A 20,881-nucleotide genomic window follows, 5' to 3' on the forward strand; every position below is an offset into this window, starting at 1 on the left:
GAACTTCAGTATTGCATTTCGGTTCTTCCTATAACAAATGATCTCTTCCTTATGATTCTGTCGTGGTAACCATGTCTACGAAGTACCTGACGGACAGTCTCACTACATACTAGAGTTGAACAACGATCGAGAAAGCAAGACTAACAGCGCCCGCAAAGCCGAAAACCCACACGACAATGTCCTACACGTCGCGTCGTTGACACTCGTAAAGACTGCTTGTGAGTGTTTCAAGACATCGAGAGTTGATCACTCCCGAAGTCACGAAGTCTTGAATCGCCACAGTTGTTTATACCTGACTGAACTTTTATCTACTTTGGGAACTGTATAATTTTGGCAACACGTATTTAAATATCATGCATGAATATGGATACGTGAAATACTTAAATTCCATTACTCGTCCATCATCCAATTAATGTCTTGGCCATATTTTCCTAAAAACGGGAAATAACTTAAATTTTATACCTGGAGTATATGCAAGCGCAATAACAGATCATTATATGACTTTTGCATTGTTGTCAATCAGTAATAAAAGTATTAGCAGAGAAGCCACTGAACCTTCGGACAATTATAAGCTAATTATAAACCATAAAAGCCTAATATCAAATATTAATAATATTAATTGGGAATCTATATTCTACAATGAAGACGCAGATACATGTTTCGATAATTTTTATAAAATACTCTGTAACCTAATTTGTAAATATTCTAATCATGTCCCTCTCAAATTCTCAAGTAAGTACAAAAAAATTAAACCTTGGATTACCACAGGTATTGTTAAATCAATACGATCTAGGGATAAGTTAGCTAAGCAAGTTAAACGAGACCCACAAAACAATGTTTTATTAAATTACTACAGAAAATATAGAAATATTCTCACTAATGTAATAAGAAATCAGAGAATCAAATATTATTCTGAAAAATTTAACAAAAATAAAAATAATCCAAAGCAATTTTGGAAGACCATAAACGAAGCTACTGACACCCAATGTAATAAAAATAGTATATTAAAGACAATTATAAGTCGAAATGGAATAACAATTGAAAATAAGGAAACTATCGCAAATGAATTTAACGATCATTTTACTAATGTAAGTCATGACATCGTATCTAATATAAAAAAGAAAGTATTTGGTACTCATCACTATAAGCTTTATAATAAAAGTATATCATCTATGTTTATGTTTCCTGTAAACGAATGTGAAATCATTAATATTGTAAACAGTTTAAAAAATAATGTGGCTCCTGGTATTGATGGTATTACAACAAATACCCTGAAACTTATTATCGAAGCTATTTCTAAACCACTTGCCTTTATATTTAATTTGTGCATATCTCAAGGTGTATTTCCCTCAGCCCTAAAACATGCTGTGGTGATACCAATTCACAAGTCTGGTGACAAAAGTAATCTTAATAATTACAGACCCATTTCACTATTACCCAGTCTCTCTAAGGTATTTGAAAAATGTATAAAAACACGGTTAATAACATTTTTAGAAAAAAATAAACTACTAAATGATAATCAATTTGGTTTCAGAAAAAATGTGTGCACTGATGATGCTATTATGGCAGTTACCTCAAAAATAATTCAAGAATTAGATGTAGGAAATAAATGTCTAGGAATTTTTCTAGACTTACAAAAAGCTTTCGATACGGTCAATCACAGTATACTTTTGAATAAAATGGATAGATTAGGAATTAATGGAATTGCTTTAAAATTATTTAAATCTTACTTAAGTAACAGAACTCAAGCAACTAAAATAAATGATCACCTTAGTAAATCACGTAACATTGATATAGGTGTACCTCAGGGGACGATTTTAGGTCCTGTTTTGTTTTTAATATATATCAACGATTTACTTAAAATTGACATTGAGAAATATTCTGGTACTCTGTATTCTTATGCTGATGATACTGTGATTATATTTAGCGGTTCGAGTTGGAATGAAACTTATCAAAATTCTAACAGTGGTATTAATATTATTAAAGAATGGCTGGATGCTCACTTACTTTCTTTGAACGTTTCTAAAACAAAATTAATACCATTTTCATTAACATCACATGGCCTTGAGCAACTAGAAATAAATAATAATATAAGTATAACTATACATGATTGTAACCTACCTACTTGCTCATGTAACGCTTTGAGTATATCCTCACAAGTTAAATATTTAGGCATTATTATTGACCAACATTTAAAATGGGACAAGCATATCTCCTTTCTGTGTAACAGATTGCGTAAAACAATCCACAAATTTTCCATTCTACGCTCTTATTTACCTGTTTATGTTCTGCGTACTGTGTACTTAGCTCTGTTTCAATCAATAATTCAGTATGGTATTTTAGGTTGGGGAGGAATGGCAAAATCGACTCTCCGTCCTTTAAATCTGCTCCAAAAAAGAATTATCAAAATTTGTCTATATAAACCTTTTGATTACCCAACAAAATTAATTTTTCAGGAATTTGGCGTATCAAATCTAGAACAAATTTATAAACAAAAATTGCTGATTTACTTCCATAAAAACCACAATAAATTTAAATATGATCCTCATGAATACCATACGAGACAAAACTACAGTTTCTTTCTAAATACTCCCAAATGCCACACAACTGCTGGATTAAAACACAGCAGAAATTTTGGACCCAAAATATATAATACATTAATTAGAGCTTACCCTGAGCTAAGTACACTTAACACACATAGATTTAAGAAACAAATCAGATTAATTATTTAATTGTTTAAGCTAATTGAGTTAAAATTGTTACTCTAATATTCATGTACTTCTGTATTTTCTATTTGTATATAGACCCTGTTATTACATGCTGTATGTATTTTACCATTTATTAATGTGATTGTGCTCAATGAACTCTCGTAATTTTGTGATATATTTTGTATAACTGATCTGAACTGCGCCCGAGCACGAGCTTCTGCTCTTTCGGGCTGCAATGCCTAATGTAGCTCAAGTGTATAGTATTAATAAATATTATTATTATTATTATTTATTATTATTATTATTATTATTATTATTATTATTATTATTATATATATATATATATATATTGATTGTTTATGCATATATGCATAAACAATCAAGTAACCTATTTGAAACATCATATCTACCTTTCAGTGTATAATAATCCATTCCCCAATCTCTATTTAATTACTAGGCACTTATTAAAAGGCTAGGAATTTTCTTTTCGTATGTTTGAGATCAAGTGTATAATCTCAAGTAGAAAAATATTAATGTTATGTTTTATATATTACGATGTACCGAAGTACATATGATATTTCAGTGCAGAAATTCTGCGTCATCATATGATGATGGAAGAGTGGAACAGAGAAAAATTCTCTCCGACACCGGGATTTGAACCCGGGTTTTCAGCTCTACGTGCTGACGCTTTGTCCACTAAGCCACCCCGGATTCCCATCCCGATGTCTGATCGAATCCTCTCAGTTTAAGTTCCACCCCTTGGGTTCCCTCTAGTGGCCTATCCTCACACACTGCGTCATAGAGATGTATGACAATGGCACAATGTCCACACATGTGCAGAGGTGCACTCGTTATGAGTGACTAAGTGGCCGGGATCAGACGGAATGCGCCGTCTTAAATCACAAAGTGATTATTTTTCGCATATCATATATTACGATGTACCGAAGTATATATATGATATTTCAGTGCAGAAATTCTGCGTCATCACATGAGTGTTTTATGTTTCTTAGAAATGCTAATTTATGTGAGAATTGTTTTTTTTTCTATTTATATGTATTCATAGGCAATATCATATAATAGAACCAGAACATTTTGATAAATAAGATATGTTCTGTTTTGTCTTTTTGTCTCATTTAAACATTTATAATGTTATTTATTTCAATAAAGTGTGTTATTCAAAGTTATAAAATCTTTCCACGCCGACCAAATGCTATTTCGAGAATGATGAGCGAGACTCGAAGCGCACGAGAGTTACGAAACGAGACTCCAAAGACAAATGCAACGAACACAGCGAGCGAGAGCGGCAGTTAGTTTTGTTCACCTCTAGTACATACTTTCTAATCAGTAATTACTTTTAGTGATGACCTCAGTTTTGGAGCACTTACCACAGGGTTCGATTTTACTTGTCTCAGAATGGCTCGTTCCTCTTTTTCACTTAACTTCATTCGTTTCGGTTTTCTGGTATATTCTCGACGGAACCTTTATATTAAATTTATTAACAATATACTGCACCTTTGCGTGACTTTGTTTATAAGTTGACCTATTTTTCTTAAAGAATATCCCTTTAGGGCTAGATTGAGAATTGTTTTGAGGTTGGAACTGAGCTCTTTATATATTTACTCATCTTGAAGATGGGGTAAACAAACGAAGAAAACGATGTCTGGTCTGATTCACGACTGTTTTTGCTTGTACTCAAGTGTATGAATAAGAAAGTGGCTTGTATTTTGGCTTAAAAATACTTATTTTTTTATAAATAAAATATTTTAGTTTTGAAGTGCTTTTTTCTTTGGATATTTAAGCATAATGTGTCTCTACATAAAAACTACAAAAATACAATTCAATATTTCCAATAACTTGTTTAAAAATTCTGTTTTTGTAACAGATTTGTCCTTGTATGTACAACAAAGTGATACACTGTATCTAATTTAGGTAATTACAATCCGGTTTTGGATAAACTTATAAGACAAAAATGCGTCCTAAACATGCTAGCATGACACGAGAACTTCCACATGACTTATATGACGAACTCCCTTGCGGGGCACAAGTGATGCGACGTCTTTTAAACTTAACATGTTCCGACCAAATAGGCCTATTGACCGCTATGTCTCATAAAAGTAAGTAATTACATTTTTTCTGTTTAAGGATAAATCATTGGAAATTATTAATAGAGATTAATTGTAAATGGTTAAAGACCAACCATCGAAATTTCTTAATTAAGATGAATTGTAAACGAATATTATCTTGCTCAATAAAATAATGTCCATACGATGTTTCCCCCTCACAGTTTTAATAGTCAGTCTTCAAGCTAATTAGCTTTTATCACTACAATTCATCCTACCTTTGGTTTTACGCGGTTTTTCTCGGGCGCTAAGAAACGGCCACGGACCTGCTCCCTTCCCTCAGTTTTTTTCTCTTTATTTTTCTTAGATTTTTTTCTAAATTCACGTCGTTCGCTTGCTCTTCGGGCTCTAAATTCGGGTCTTGCCTTAATCGTCAATGTCGTTGCCGATAGGCCAACCCTCCCCAGATTCCTGTAGTTGCTCACTTAAGGAACTTTAGCTAACAAGTCCAAAATTGTAAACCATCAGTCATCACACATCATCATAGGTAGGAAGTTCGTACCAAAACGTTAGATTTCAGTTGAGTACAGCGAGGAGTATAGATATCACCCGCGCCTCGCCCTGCTCCTGATCGCTACAGGCGATACGCAGTTCACATAAGCAACGCATAGTATCATCTCAGTCTAGTATATACAGTCACGAAGCTTGAGTTGTGAGGGTGCTAGGAACAATAGACTGTGCCGGTACTATTTAGCATTGTCTGTAATGAGGTGATAGTAGCAATCCTAGTGGTAAGCAATTATCTGTGGATGCATGTTTACCATGTATTGAGTTTCGTGACTGTATATACTAAACTGTCGTATAATTCTGTGGATTTGTGTACAGTCGTGAAAAAAAATTCTAAAACTATGATTTATTTAACGACGCTCGCAACTGCAGAGGTTATATCAGCGTTGCCGGTGTGCCGGAATTTTGTCCCGCATGAGTTCTTTTACATGCCAGTAAATCTATTGACATGAGCCTGTCGCATTTAAACACACTCAAATGTCATCGACCTCGGCCGGGATCAAAACCGCAAACTCGAGCATACGAGGCCAGCGCACAGTCATGAATAATTTGAAAAATATTGTTAATCTATATTAATAGTTTAGGCTTTGAACAAAGTGAGTACTCTGTTATTATTGTATTATTTGCGTAATGTTAATATTATGCATGCTTTCAAAAATGTAAACTCTTCTGTTATTAAATAATTATGTAAACAGGAGTGTGTAAGACGTATATTTTTTCCCCGGACTATTCTTCGTTAAATGTTGGTTCAAGACAAGTTTTGTTTACCAGCCGCCAATACTTGTTTCTTTGCTGGTCTGTTGACTTCTCGTGCTGCTGTGCTACTATACTTTCGGTTGCATTACAGTGCATGTTCATTCAACATCAGAATTACGATACGAACTTCCTACTTGTCATTACAATAGGAATGAAACATTTTCTTTTGTAAACAGTTATGGGTTTAATATTATCGTAGGTGCCACATACGAGATATACTACTAGATTCAAAAAGTTGTTCACCTGATGATAGTGAGAAATACTGTATCATATTTCCGATTTTCCCCAGCAACGTCTTGTGACCTAGAACGAATATTTTCAGAGTAAAGATATTGTATTTTTTTCTGAACATAAAAGGAGTATTTATTTTGATAAAATGAAAATGTTCATTGTTATTTGTTTTAATGAAGCTAGAATCATAATTGTATACTTTGTATGCTATTTTTGTATACATGGCTAAATTATTTTAGATTGGGAGTTACGAAGTTTATAATTACAAATTATTGTTCTTTTACATTGTTCGTTTATTATTTTCTTGTTCTAAGGTCGTGGACGATTGGAAGCACAAGTTTGGTTACATGTTTGTCGTTCTGGTTCAGTGACATTGAGAGCTGCGCTATAACTTTTCATTCGGTAGAGACATAGTCGAAGCTCACACAACTTAACAGTTTCGGTACCAAATTCCTAGCTCATCCATACACAAACTCGCACACTAAAATGGCTCGGAGCCCTCCTCTTGCGAGGATTATGCCAGTCCCACACAATGTACAGGCTTTTAACATCTTATGGCGTTCCTGTCTTGATGCTGTTTTGTCATGTTTTATCGCCCTCATGTGGTAGCAATTAGGTTAAATTCATTTTCGGCTTTCCCTTCAAAATTATCTAACGTTCCTTCAGTGGAACGGCGAAACTGGGAGTGAAACAAGTGGGCAACAGGTTTGGAGCTCACATACTCAGTCTTTCTCAACCCCAAACTCCCTTGCAAAGACGCGTTTTAGCGTACCATTTAAACGTTTCTACTCCCATTTCCCCCACTGAAATTGATTGATTGATTGATTGAGTGATTGATTTTCCATACAATAGTTATGGAAATATTGGGTGTATATACGAGGCGCATCCAGAAAGTAAGTTTCCCTATTTAAAAAAAAAAAAAGAACACACACTTTCAGGTAAACATTTATTGGCAACAGTTACAGCAATATTTCAGCTATTTTTAAACATAGCCACCATCAGAATTGAAACACTTGTCGTATCGTGGGATCAACTTTTGTATCCCTCTGTCATAGAACTCTGCCGCCTGTGAATGGAACCAGCGTGTGACAGACGTCTTCAGCTCTTCGTCGTTGCCAAAACCAAAGACGTTGTAGTTATATATCTAGACACACAATTGGCGCTGATGTCGTGTACAAATTTGAAACCTCTCGCGCAGGTTCGCGCGACGCCATGTTTTGGGAGTAGAAGCACTTTATCAAGCATCAACACATGGAGATTCACGTGTTCATTTGTGTTGTTTACTTTCAATAGTGTGTTGATTTGTGTTGTCTACTTTTAATAGTGCATTAAAGTTAAAGTTAATAGCAAGTTTAGTCTTTAGCCATTGATGGAGTGCATTAATAGTCATTTCTAATAATAAAATTAGTGTATTTTAAAAACGCGTAATATCTTCGAAGTGTGAATGTGTTCCTACAATTTAGAGATGCACGTTCCTAACGTGTAGATGTTATTCATTGAATTTAATTGGGTTACTAGTGTCATTCTTTATGGTGAATTCGTGTACAACGTTTAATTGTACGTATACGTACAAGGAAGGATCTGGAAGCACTTTATCAATACATGGAGATTCACGTGTTCATTTGTGTTTACTTTTAATAGTGTGTTAATTTGTGTTGTTTATTTTTTATAGTGCATTAAAGTTAGAGTTAATAGGAAGTTCAGTTTTTTTAGTCAGTGATGGAGTACATTAATAGTCGTTTCTAACAATTAGTGTATTTTAAAAATGCGTAATATCTTCGAAGTGTGAATGTGTTCCTACAAGTTAGAGATACACGTTGCTAACGTGCGGGTTTGTTATTGTTTAATAAGTTCTACGCCTAAGTAGTAAATTTGAGTGTGCCGTTCATTATGGTGAATTCGTGTGCAGTGTTTAATTGTACATACACGTACAGGAAAGGATCTGGAATTTCTCTGCACAAGTAAGTACAGTAATATAATTACCGTACAATTTCTTTCTTGCTTACTTAGCCTAGTTGGACATGTACCGAGATAATAGCCATAGACGAAGACTAATATCTAACACAAAAAAGCGTTGTTCTGAATATTAGGTTTTCCACAACTGCAAGAACATATTCTAGAAAATGAGTTCCCAGAGAATCACATTTTTAGACTTGTTAAACTGGTCATAGATATGTACATAAAGATCAGATGTCACCACACAGCCAAAAGTTACAACATGAGTTTGCACAAGAAAATTGTAAGACAACATTTAACAAAATCCATCTTATTTATGAATCAATAGGTAAGTTCTTGTTCTCTGCAATGTAGGCCTAAAATCCATATATATTTTTTTCAAAATTTGTTTGGCAGAGTAATTAATGCCTGTAAAATATATTTTATAGACCTATTACTGCTATGATAATAAGCTAATGAATGGTGCTTACGCCAATATTTTCAAAATAAAACAATAGGCTTACATATTTTTTTTTACAGGTATTGAAGCAGAGATATTAATATTTTTAGACGTGTTAAATTGATCATAATGACCATATATACATAAAGATCAGATGTCACCATACACCTAAAAGTTCTAACATGAATTTACATAAATTTGTAAGAAATTTAAGGAAGTCCATCTTATTAATTAAGAATCAATAGGTAAGCTCTTATTCTGTACACTACGCCTAAAATTCATATAGCCTATAAGTGTTCAAGTACCTATATTTGACGGAGTAATTCCTGCATGTAAAGTTTATTTTATATTACTATGATAATAAGCTAATGAATGGTATTTATATCTTAAAACTAGAACATTAGTGTACATGTTTTTATTTTACAGATGTATTATACTATACAATATGAAAGCAGATCAAATTGTTCGTTTCTCCTCTACATCAAAGGAAACACATATGTACATAGTAGGATATATATTGTTTTATGTAATGTACAATACATAGCTGGCAGTGTTTTACGATTAACAGGTAATAGACTACTAATACATAACTTTATTTTCACCTGAACTGGCTTACAATATGCATTTGTATTTTTTATTCGCTCTAAAATGATGTCAAAAAACTACAACGTCTTTGATAATTATCAAATTGTTTCCGTCTTCTTTCGTTTCACGTCATACTAACGGTAACTTGAATATTATGTCCACAACGTAGTCGCTTTAAACCTCAACGGGATTTTGTTTCATTTAGTTACTCCGATTGGTTTATAAAATATAAAAAACATATTATTTTAAACCTTGAACATTGGATATGAGGATGTCTGCTAGCCGGCGCTCTCCCCAAACATGGCGGCGGGCGCAAGCTTCAATTTGTCCCGACTCTAAACTTCTGCGCAGCCTGGGCTGTAGGGGCTCGGCCAAAACGCTCACCGGAGGACAGGAATTTCTTGAGGATATATATATATATATATATATATATATATATATATGTTCGGCCCATTGACCTGACAGAGCTGCAGATGAATTTCAATTGGCGCAATGCTTTGTGCATTAAAGAACTTTATCACCGACCGAACCTCGCAGGCGGCGGGAGAAGGAATAAGAGCTTCCATTTCGGACCACTGCTGCCACGCTACTGGCACCAGGCGGGATCTGTCCGGCTGGCATATGATTGATACGTCATAGATCTGTTACGCATGCGCAATTTACACGGCTAATTACGTTTACTTCAAGGGGAAAAAATCGGGAAACTTACTTTCTGGATGCGCCTCGTATTATGTACTATATAGGCCTATACGTTAGAAATGAACAACGATCGAGAAAGCAAGACTAACAGCGCCTGCAAAGCCGAAAACCCGCACGACAGTTTTCTATACGTCGCGTCGTTGACGTAAAGATTGCTTGTGAGTGTTTCGAGACGTCGAGATTGATCATTTCCGAAGTTCCGAACGTCAAGCAGCCTTGAATCGCCACAGTTGTTTATACCTGACTGAACTTTTGTCTACTTTGGCAACTGTTACATATGTATAAACGATCAAGTAGTCTATTTGAAACATCATCTCTATCTTTCAGTGTATAATAATCCGTTCTCCAATCTATATTTAATTACTAGGCCCTTATTAAAAGGCTAGGAATTTTCTTTTCATATATTTGAGATCAAGTGTGCAATCTCAAGTAAAAAAGATATTAATGTTATGTTTTATGTTTCTTAGAAATGCAAATTTACTTGAGAATTGTGTTTCTTTTTCTATTTATACAATAATAGAACCAGAACATTTTTATAACTAAGATACTGTTCTGTTTTGTCTTTTTGTCTCATTTAAACATTTATAATGTTATTTATTTCAATGGTGTATGTTGTTGAAAGTTACGAAATCTTTCCATGCCGACCAAATGCTATTTCGAGAATGATGAGCGAGACACGAAGCGCACGAGAATGACAAGACGAGATTCGAAAGACAAATGCAACGAACACAGAGAGCGAGAGCGGCAATTAGTTTTGTTCATCTCTAATATATGTATATGAATATGACATAAAATGTACTACAGTACAATGTTAGTTAATGTTGCATTACTGTACTTTCATTCGAGTATAGACGTGTCGCGCAATCGTTGGAATTTCCTTACATCCCTTGTCACTCTTTTCTTTTTCCATTTATCTCCAACTTCAGTTTTCATACATTCCATTATTCTTCCCATCTTAGTATTGGTTACTTTCCGTCTTTGCGTTGACCTTGTCGATCTCCTTAAAGAATCCATTTCTGTTCAGAGCTGCTTGATTTAAAATGCTCTTGACAATCTGAAATTCCTACACAGATCTGTTATTAATTTAATCACATATGGACGAAGACCAAATGGAAGAAGTATTGTACCTTGTAACAGCAGCACATTCACCAGTTTGTACTTAGGTATCACCCAGTTCTTTCCACAATTTTATTATTGAGCACACATTAGTTTATTGATAATTCTAAAACCGATATGTATTGCTACTTGTCCATTCGTCTCTTTACTTCTTAGTCACCCTGTGCTTCTTGAAAACGAACTCCGCCAACCAGTGCCGAAGTGGGGCGATGTCGACCAGTTTATGCACAACCTACATGCGTTGCGTCACAGCCTGACCAACATTCAAATCGCATGCAAACAACAGCTGAGATTATGCCGACACGTGGCGTCAAATGGGCAACTGACATAATTACGATGACGATGATGCTATGGTATTCCAGATTCTGTGAATCGCCAGTATTAGGGAGCCACCGGCATAGCTAAGGCGATATCGCTTTTCCTGCTGATTCGGAGCTGCTCTGGGGCGTGGGTTCGTTTCCCGCTTGGTCTGATGTTTGGATATTTTCCCCGAGGCTGTTCTCATACCACCAAATGCCATCTCACTATCACCAATTCCATCGGCGCTAATTAACCTGTAGTAGGTATAGTAGCTTCGTTAAGTAATCGATTAAAATAAAATGAAAAATAATGGTTTAATACAAATCGACTTTAACGTCATTTTTCTAATATTGCCTTTTCACAAATAAAGGAATAAATTATGTAGTCTGCAAGACCCCAAACACTGTCATGTTAGAAGAGTACTTAATAACGACTGTGCGTGTGCGTGCACGTGGAGAGGCGTATAAAAGTCCTCAATCATTTACAGCTGCAGTGATTACATGAGACAGACACTTATGAAGTAAGGAGACGGTGGAAAGGTACTTGGGATGAAAACTATAACCAGTGGTCGTTCCTGTACTAACATCTTGATTAATCCCGCGGATAAAAATCTCAAGCTTTGCTGTACCAGTAAGATGTCACTGCTATCATCAAGAGCCAGTGAATAATTAATATACGATTTTTCTTGCTTCTTTTTTTAACCTTTCCCTTGAATATAATCAAGAATTTTCTAAATTATTCTCTCGATACTTGGTCGAGAAATTCGTAGTTTTTCAAAATTTAAAACTTCTTATGGACAAGTTATTTAAGCTATTTTAATCATTATTCTTTTGAGAAATTCCGTTCTATTAAAAGACTTTGGAGCACGAGATATTTCAAATTCCATTAGGTAGCTGACTTGCTTACATTTATTTATCTCATCTTTCTCTTCCTGTCTATGATTTAAGACATCTCGGGCCATATTCATAGACATTCTTAGCGCGGACTTCCGGTGGATGAACAGCGAACTAACGTTTTTCGTATTCATAAATCAGTGTTAGCGATATGATATGATATGAATCCAGTACAAGTAATCAGTCAATAGCCGAGGCTAGTTTAGTACGCTCGCAGCGCGGGCTAGCGGAATGTCTATGAATAGCACTTCTCAATTCCTGGCGTTTAACAGTTCGTTGGCACATAATATTGAATCAGTTTTTCTACAATATTATTATTAAATGAATAACTAATAAATAGTTACCCTCATTTAAAGATTGTCAACCTGCTTGGCGAGTAGGTATAGCGCTGGCCTTTTATGCCCAAGGTTGCAGGTTGGATCCCGGGCCAGGTCGATGGCATGTAAGTGTGCTTAAATGCGACAGACTCATGTCAGTAGATTTACTGGCATGTAAAAGAACTCCTGCGGGACAAAATTCCTGCACATCCGGCGACGCTGATATAACCTCTGCAGTTGCGAGCGTCGTTAAATAAAACATACCATTTAACATTTCTAAAGATTAAGAAGATTAAAATTGAGTTAAAATCTAATAATTTTATCCTTCTAGGGAGAAGATCTAAAAATATCAATATTCATGCACGTACAGGAGAATTATAGAAACATACTTAGTGGTCAGTAATAATAATAATAATAATAATAATAATAATAATAATAATAATAATACATTATTCAGCGTGGCAATTAATGTTTCTATATACTCCTAATTGAACCGTTGAGCAAAGTAAACATATTACATTTTGTCCGACAGAACAACAAAAAAGTTCTCCTTTTCATTCTTTACGAAACCACCTCTTACTGCTTTTAGAGACAAAGTTTGTAGAGAGACATGATACCGCCACTACTTGTCTTCAGTACGTGAATGAAACAGCAATGTACAGGAAACTCCTCGTACCCATTTGAATGTCTGTGATTACACGATGTAATCACTACACCCACTTTGGTCACCGCTGATTTACAGTATGGTGCAGTACTTAAGAGTGAGAGGGTGAGGAGATAAAAGGAATCCCAATAATTCGATTTTCAGCCCCGGTGGTATCACAACAGAGATCTATCAGGTAGCGCTTTAACCGTCATTATACTGAACATCGTGTACCATCCTCGAATATCAGCGGAGACTACCGTTAGACTTGATAATTCTTGTAAATATCTTAAAGCCTAAAGTTTCCTTCTGAAGTTTTCATCTATTTTGTTTCTACTGTTCTGTTTCTTTTAACTGTTGGTTTGATTATTGTACCTCATACATTGATTTCTAGAACTTTTTTACATTTATAGTAGGCCTATTGTACAATGTTTTTCTCTTTCCTTTGGGCCTAATTATTAGGCCCTAATATATAAAATCCAGGTAGAGTAATAATTTCATAATATATTTCATAATTTGAACGAAATGATAATCCGAAGTGCCCCAGTTCCAATTATTTCTTATGCCAAGTTTCTACTATCTGTAGAAAATTATTAACGTTTTAGAGAAAGTGAAGCTTGTTTCTTGCTCTCATTGCGTAGACTATCTAATGAATGGATCCCGTCAATTTTATAAAGCAATTTGTATAGATGTTTTGAACTCAGCATTTTTTATCTCACAAATTTTTAGATTGGAGGCACAATATAATTCGAAAACCGTTCCCAAAGGAACAAAATACTTTTCTTTTTTCGTCATACTTCTTGGAATCTCATCTGACTTGTGAAAAGAATGCAGTATGTTCCTTCCACGCTATGTATAAGTAAATAAAATTTTATAGTTCTGTAACAATCTCTCAGACTCCTGTTTTTAATATTTATTGTATTATGTGGATAAATATGCCTTATCTGAAATGGAAATAGATTGACATGAAAGTGTTCTGCATTGTTTACTGTTGTATTGGTAGCACTGATTGGTTTATGGGTTTTGTAGTACGGCGTTCAGTTTTTTTTTTTTGTGAAGTCAGCAACGAATTATTTTGGCAATAAAAGTCAGTTGATGAATTATAAATGGGCGTGAAATTACTCTCGTAACAGCTGTTATAAGCTACTGTAATACACGAAGCGGAAATTAGAAACGCTGTTTCTCTTAGCATTACACAACAGTGACATATTGCTATCACAACCTGTAACACCAGTATCTACCACAAACTCACAACACAACCTTTAACACCGCTACTGCCAACACTATTACCATAACTTTTATCACTATACAGCTTGAAACACTAAATACAAAATTATAGCACTACTGCCACAACTTGGAGTAATACTATCAACACTATCACATCACCATGATAGGTCTACCTCGTAATATTATCATTTTTTTTCTTGGTTACTTAACGACGCTGTATCAACTACTCTGTTATTTGACGTCGATGTGATTGGTGATAGATATTTGGCAAGATGAGACAGAGGATTCGCCATAGATTTCCTAACATTCGCCTTACGGTTAGGGAAGACCTCGGAGAAAAACATAATCAGCCCAAGCGGGAATCGAACCCAAGCCCGAGCGCAACTTCGAATCGGCAGACAAGTACCTCGGCCGATTGAGCTACGTTGGTGGCTTTATTCAGTGTTAATCAATAACAAAATAATAACTTTAGAAGAACATTTATGTCATCTACTTTTTTTTTTCCTCATTTATTCATTCGTTTCACATCTCGTGTAATGCATACTTACAGACCACTGGGGTGTTGGGAAAGGAGGATTGTCTCTTGATCAACACTAATCATCTACAAATTGCGAACCTCCCTGTAGGCCACCGCAGAGACTTCACAGGATAATCACAAGACTACCGACGAGCATCCAGTCCCATAGGCGGAAGATAAATTTCTTTCATTTTTTACGCCAGGATTCTAACTACGGGCCGCTTGGTTGGGCAGAATACTATTCATAAATGAAATTAGTTATCTTACTTTATTTTAGAATCACAGATGTCTTTTTTATGTAAAAGGCAATTTTTTTGAGTCCATTTTAAATTATTTAATTTATGTATTGTCATTCTTGAATAAATATCCAAGAAAATAAACTACAGCAAAAGTATCAGTGGTGACAGTAGAGCAGGCATGTCAATTGATGCCCATAGGAGCAAGCGCGCGCTTTAGAGCTCAGGAGAGCCTGAGCGCTTTACAGCGGAAAGGAAAGAGACAGAAGAAAGAGATAGTACATGCCGCTTGGTCGAGCTATATTCAGGGATGACCAGCACTGATTCAATAGATAAAAGGAAGAGAACTTATTAAAACTGTATCCATATTAATTTTTAGATTTTCCTGGGAAGTGTAAGTGCATTATAAGAATGTAAGTTTTAATTTTAATGCTCATTTTTCACAAATTTGATTTTTTTATTGAAAAGAAATATTTTCTCAACTTTTCTTATAGAAAAGTGAAATTTTGAGATATAGGCCTATTTATTTAGTAGCCTTACAGAATGTTTTCGTAAATCTAAAATACCGTATATACGTATTACTGAAGATAGTGTATTGAAAATTTTGAAAATATTCGCATGGAAATTGTTAGTAAGGAAATGAATTAACAAAGCAACTACTGTTACATCATAAGCAGAAGATTCGTGCCTATATGTTGTAAAAATGTCAGCTCTATAGCTTTAGCAGATTTCGAGAAAATAATTTAATATTCTGATGATAGGAAGTTGCTCATAATTAATATCACCTTAAAAGCATAATGCGATCAGAGTTTTGTTATGTAATATTAGTTACACTTAAAACATATACAGTACCTAGGTAACTTTGCTTTGTACTGTAATATTGTTTTGATTAGTTTATTGATTACTTTTGTAAGGCTAAAGATACCATCAATATCAATTCCAATTTATCATGTCATAATCTCTTTCTTTGGAATATCACTTTCTTTATGAATGATGTGTTTCATTCACTTAATACAGTACAATTATAGCCTACTACTATGGAATTTAAGTGAATATTCCTTCTTAACTCTCTATTATGTTATTAACATTTAAAACACAAGTGCAATATTAAGAAATCAGTGTTAGTACTTTTGTTTTACAGACAATATAAATAATATCAAACAGAAAGTAGCCACATAAAAATAACGACATAAAATTTCACGTTCCGTTTGAAGTTTGTGCACCACTGTTTTCTTAATCCAACAGGCTGCTTATTCATATACACAACCCTTCCTCTTTCCATACTTTGCGCTTGCTGCCCGCGTACGACGTCAAGGTCAGAAAAATGCGCTTGCTTTGACATCATTGTAGTAGAGTAACACGCGAAAAGCGTAAATGGGTATTTCGACGGCTCAGTTCAAAAGGAACACAACTAAAAATTTAAAGTTTTGATAAACCTGAATTTTTAAGCTTCATGTTGCTGTGAAAAATCCAATTAACAGACTCTAATTTGAAACTTTCCATATTTACAAAACATCATTAACGATACTTTGATTTTTCACAACAGCATAAAGCTTTAAAATGCAGGTTTCTCGAAACTTTGAACTTTGAGTTGTTTCCCTTTTGAACTGAAGCGTCAATTTGTTTCACCTTCATACACACAATAAAGTCAGAGTATGTGTTGAGTCGCTTATAGTAACTCATTTAATGTTGTTACTCATATATTCAAATAATATAATTACTAGAATTTCTGTTATACCCATAAAAACCTGTTCACTTGTTTTGTTATTGAGTATGAATGTAGTAGATTTCATTATCGTTCTTCTATAATCCAATTTTTTTTACTTCTGCATTGTACAAAGTGTAGAAAACGTACTGTGATGCCGCAGAAATATCTATTTCAAAATTTTAGCCGAAAAATGCACATTTTTGGCACTCGTAACAACGTGAAAGTTCTTTGGCGTGCCGTCTGTTTGTGTACAGCGATTTTCCCTGAACTATTATCAATGACATCGAGAGATAATTTTCTCGCAAAAAGTAATGAAATGTAGCTAACAATGTTTTAATCGAAATTGGATCTTAAATATTATTCCTTTTTAACTTCGCTGTTTACACAAGATGAAGTTTCAGGTGAAATTGTGGTCTGTATGTCCGAAAAATTACTTCGTCACAGGAATTATTTACGCAATTAAATCTCCAGTTAAAACAAAATTGATGTTAAATTTGAGACTTAAAAATATATATCTAAATTGTTTTACTAAATTAATGTAGTTCTTCGTTACAGAAATAGATAAAATGAATATTTGTTCCTTATAAATGAGACGTGCACACGAATTAACTTCCAAGACTAAATAGAGCAATGAGAAAGAGGCTAAAATACAATATATATTCCAGGTATGAGAGATGGGGGACACACTTGTGTTAAATTGCACAGCTGGACTTATTTCCTTGCTACAAACTCCAAGCAAACGATGGCAGTCTCCATTTATATTCGGAAACTGTCTCTCAGCTTTTCAGCCAATTCTGAAGACATTTTATATTCGAAAGATAATGTCCATAAATTTTATTATATTCACCTGAATATTTTACTAACAAATAACACAGAATCAACCACCGGCGTAGTTCAGATGGTAGCGCGTTTGCTTGCTGATCCGGAGTTGCTCTCGGTCGTGGTTTCGAGTCCCGCTTGAGCCGATTAAGTGGTTGGATTTTCTCCGAGGCTTTGCCAACCGTAAGGCTAATGTCAGGTAGTCTAAGGCGAATCCTTGACTCGTCTCGCCAGATATCATCTCGCTATCACCAATTCCATCGACGCTATATAACCCAGTAGTTTGTTACGGCGTCGTTAAATAATCAAATAATATAAAAGAACACACAGAATCATTTTACAAAAGATTAATTCCTTATCACATGTTACCAGTTTTAAGTACGGTAATGATTTTAGATGAAACAAAGTAATAGAAAGAAGTACAATATCGATGGCTAAGAAGTGATAGCTTGTATCTGTAAATCTGCAGGCAAATAACTATTTTACAAATTAATTTTTCTCAAAATAGACAAACTTTTTACATATGCTTCTGCTTTGCGAAATCTTCTACTCGAGGACAAAATATTAGTTCACTTTTAAATTTTGTGAACATAATAATAATGTAGTTAATGTAAATAATAATGTAGTTAAAATAAATTACCACTTTTGTAGATACGACGTATCACTTTTCAGCCATCAATATAGACTTATTTACTTACTTACAAATGGCTTTTAAGGAACCCGGAGGTTCATTGCCGCCCTCACATAAGCCCGCCATTGGTCCCTATCCTGTGCAAGATTAATTCAGTCCCTACCATCATATCCCACCACTCTCAAATTAATTTTAATATTATCCTCCAATCTACGTCCTCCCTAAAGTCTTTTTCCCTCCCGCCTTCCAACTAGCACTCTATATGCATTTCTGGGTTCACCCATACGTACTACATGCCCTGCCCATCTCAAACGTCTGGATTTAATGTTCCTAAACATTTCAGGTGAAGATTACAATGTGTACAGTTCTGCGTTGTGTAACTTTCTCCATTCTCCTTAACTTAATCCTTCTTAGCCCCAAATATTTTCCTAAGAACCTTAATCTCTGGTCCTCTCTCAAAGTGAGAGTCCAAGTTTCACAACCATACAGGACAACCGGTAATATAACTGTTTTATAAATTCTAACTTTCAGATTTTTTGACAGCAGACTAGATGTCAAAAGCTACTCAACCGAATAACTGATATTTCCCACGTTTATTCTGCGCTTAATTTCCTCCCGAGTGTCATTTATATTTGTTACTGTTGCTCCACGATATTTGAATTTTTCAACCTCTTCGAAGGATAAATCTCCAATTTTTATGTTTCCATTTCGTACAATATTCTGGTCGCAAGACATAATCATATACTTTGTCTTTTCGGGATTTACTTACAAACCTATCGCTTTACTTGCTTCAAGTAGAATTTCCGTGTTTTCCCTAATCGTTTGTGGATTTTCTCCTAACATATTCACGTCATCCGGAAAAGGAAGTGTGCTTTCTTTAATATATATAGTAAATGATTTCATTTACCTTTAAATTATAATCCAAGAATATGTATAAACTGTGAACTTCACAACATGATACACGAACTGAATTGTTTCGAAACGCGTAAAATCGTATAATAAGAAAATATGTTTCACCTTGATTTTCTTTCTTCTTTTTGGTTAGAAATTTGTTGTAACAAATTATAATGAATTTTCTTTTACGTTTGGCATGTCCTCTCCTATACTACTGTATAGTGTATACAGTACTTCGCATTACTTTACTCTCTCTCGCTTGCTCTGACAGATATCACGTGTGGAGCGCCAGACCAGGCACACGTATGTCCGTGTTCTTCACATGTGTTGAGGCAACTCTCATACCAGGCTGGTATACAGCCAGAGGAGGTATCGGGAAACAGCTCGCGCGAATGTTCTGCTCCGTCGTAGGAACGCTCGCACCTCTTCAATTGTTCTAATGGCCTGTTATCGATCACAGACTCCCGAATCGGCGACAACAAAAGTTAAAAACATGCTGGCGCCTGTTTTCGGGTTGGGTTGTGAATGCTTTTTGCTTGGAAAGCAAGTCTCTCCACTATTACGTCGTAGATTATTGATTGTGGTTATTAAGAACATTACGAAGGCTGATTTATTTCACACTTCATAGATATGCGAAGATTCCGTTGAAAAATATCTAATGAAAAAGTAACAGTTAAAGGGGAACAGACCCTAATATGCTTATACTGTAGGTAAATGATCAGTGAGGAAACAGAATAGGCTCTTTAATACATTTTCAAGCACTATAGGCTTACAACAAAGTGTGGGAAATTAGAAATAAAATCATTAATTTCAATGAAATGACTGAATGGCCCAATAAGGAAATAATGAGGTAGGTAAAGTGTAAATAAATAAGTGAATAAATGCGATTGAATAAAAGTTAAACCAAATGTCTCTTAAATTAAACCAAATTGAATTAACAAAGTAACATGCAAATAAGTTGTCAAATTAGCAACTTGATTATATGGAATAAATAAATAAATAAATAAATAATAAATGAATAAATAAATAAATGAATAAATAAATAAATGAATAAATAAATAAATAAATAAATAAATAAATAAATAAATAAATAAATAAATAAATAAATAAATATTGTAGCACGTAAAACATTGAGTTAATAAATGAGCAAGATAATCTATTGTTAAATAAGTACTTATATAACATAATATGTAAAGAAATAAAGCAGTAAAAATAATAAGTTAATAATAATGTCAGAAGACTAAGTTAATGATTGCATTGTTAAAATAAGCAATCATACGATAAAAAGATAGATATGTAATGGAATACTTAAAAATAACAATTAACTAAGTTAATGAATTAGCGTCCCGCGCCGTGGTGTTGTGGTCTAAGGTCAAAGGTCAAAGGCATCCTGCCTAGGACTCGCCTTACGGAATGCGCGCTGATTCGAGTCCTCATGAGGGAAGAAATTTCCTCATGAAATTTCGGCCAGCTTTTGGGACCGGTGATGCTCTTGGGGAGCTACGATAGGTAGCGAAATCCGGTTACGAAAGCCAGCTATAACGGCTCGTGCTAACTACATGACACCTCCATTCTGATT

This window comes from Periplaneta americana, chromosome 12, assembly GCF_040183065.1.
Source record: "Periplaneta americana isolate PAMFEO1 chromosome 12, P.americana_PAMFEO1_priV1, whole genome shotgun sequence".
In the NCBI taxonomy this organism is placed as follows: Eukaryota; Metazoa; Arthropoda; class Insecta; order Blattodea; family Blattidae; genus Periplaneta; species Periplaneta americana.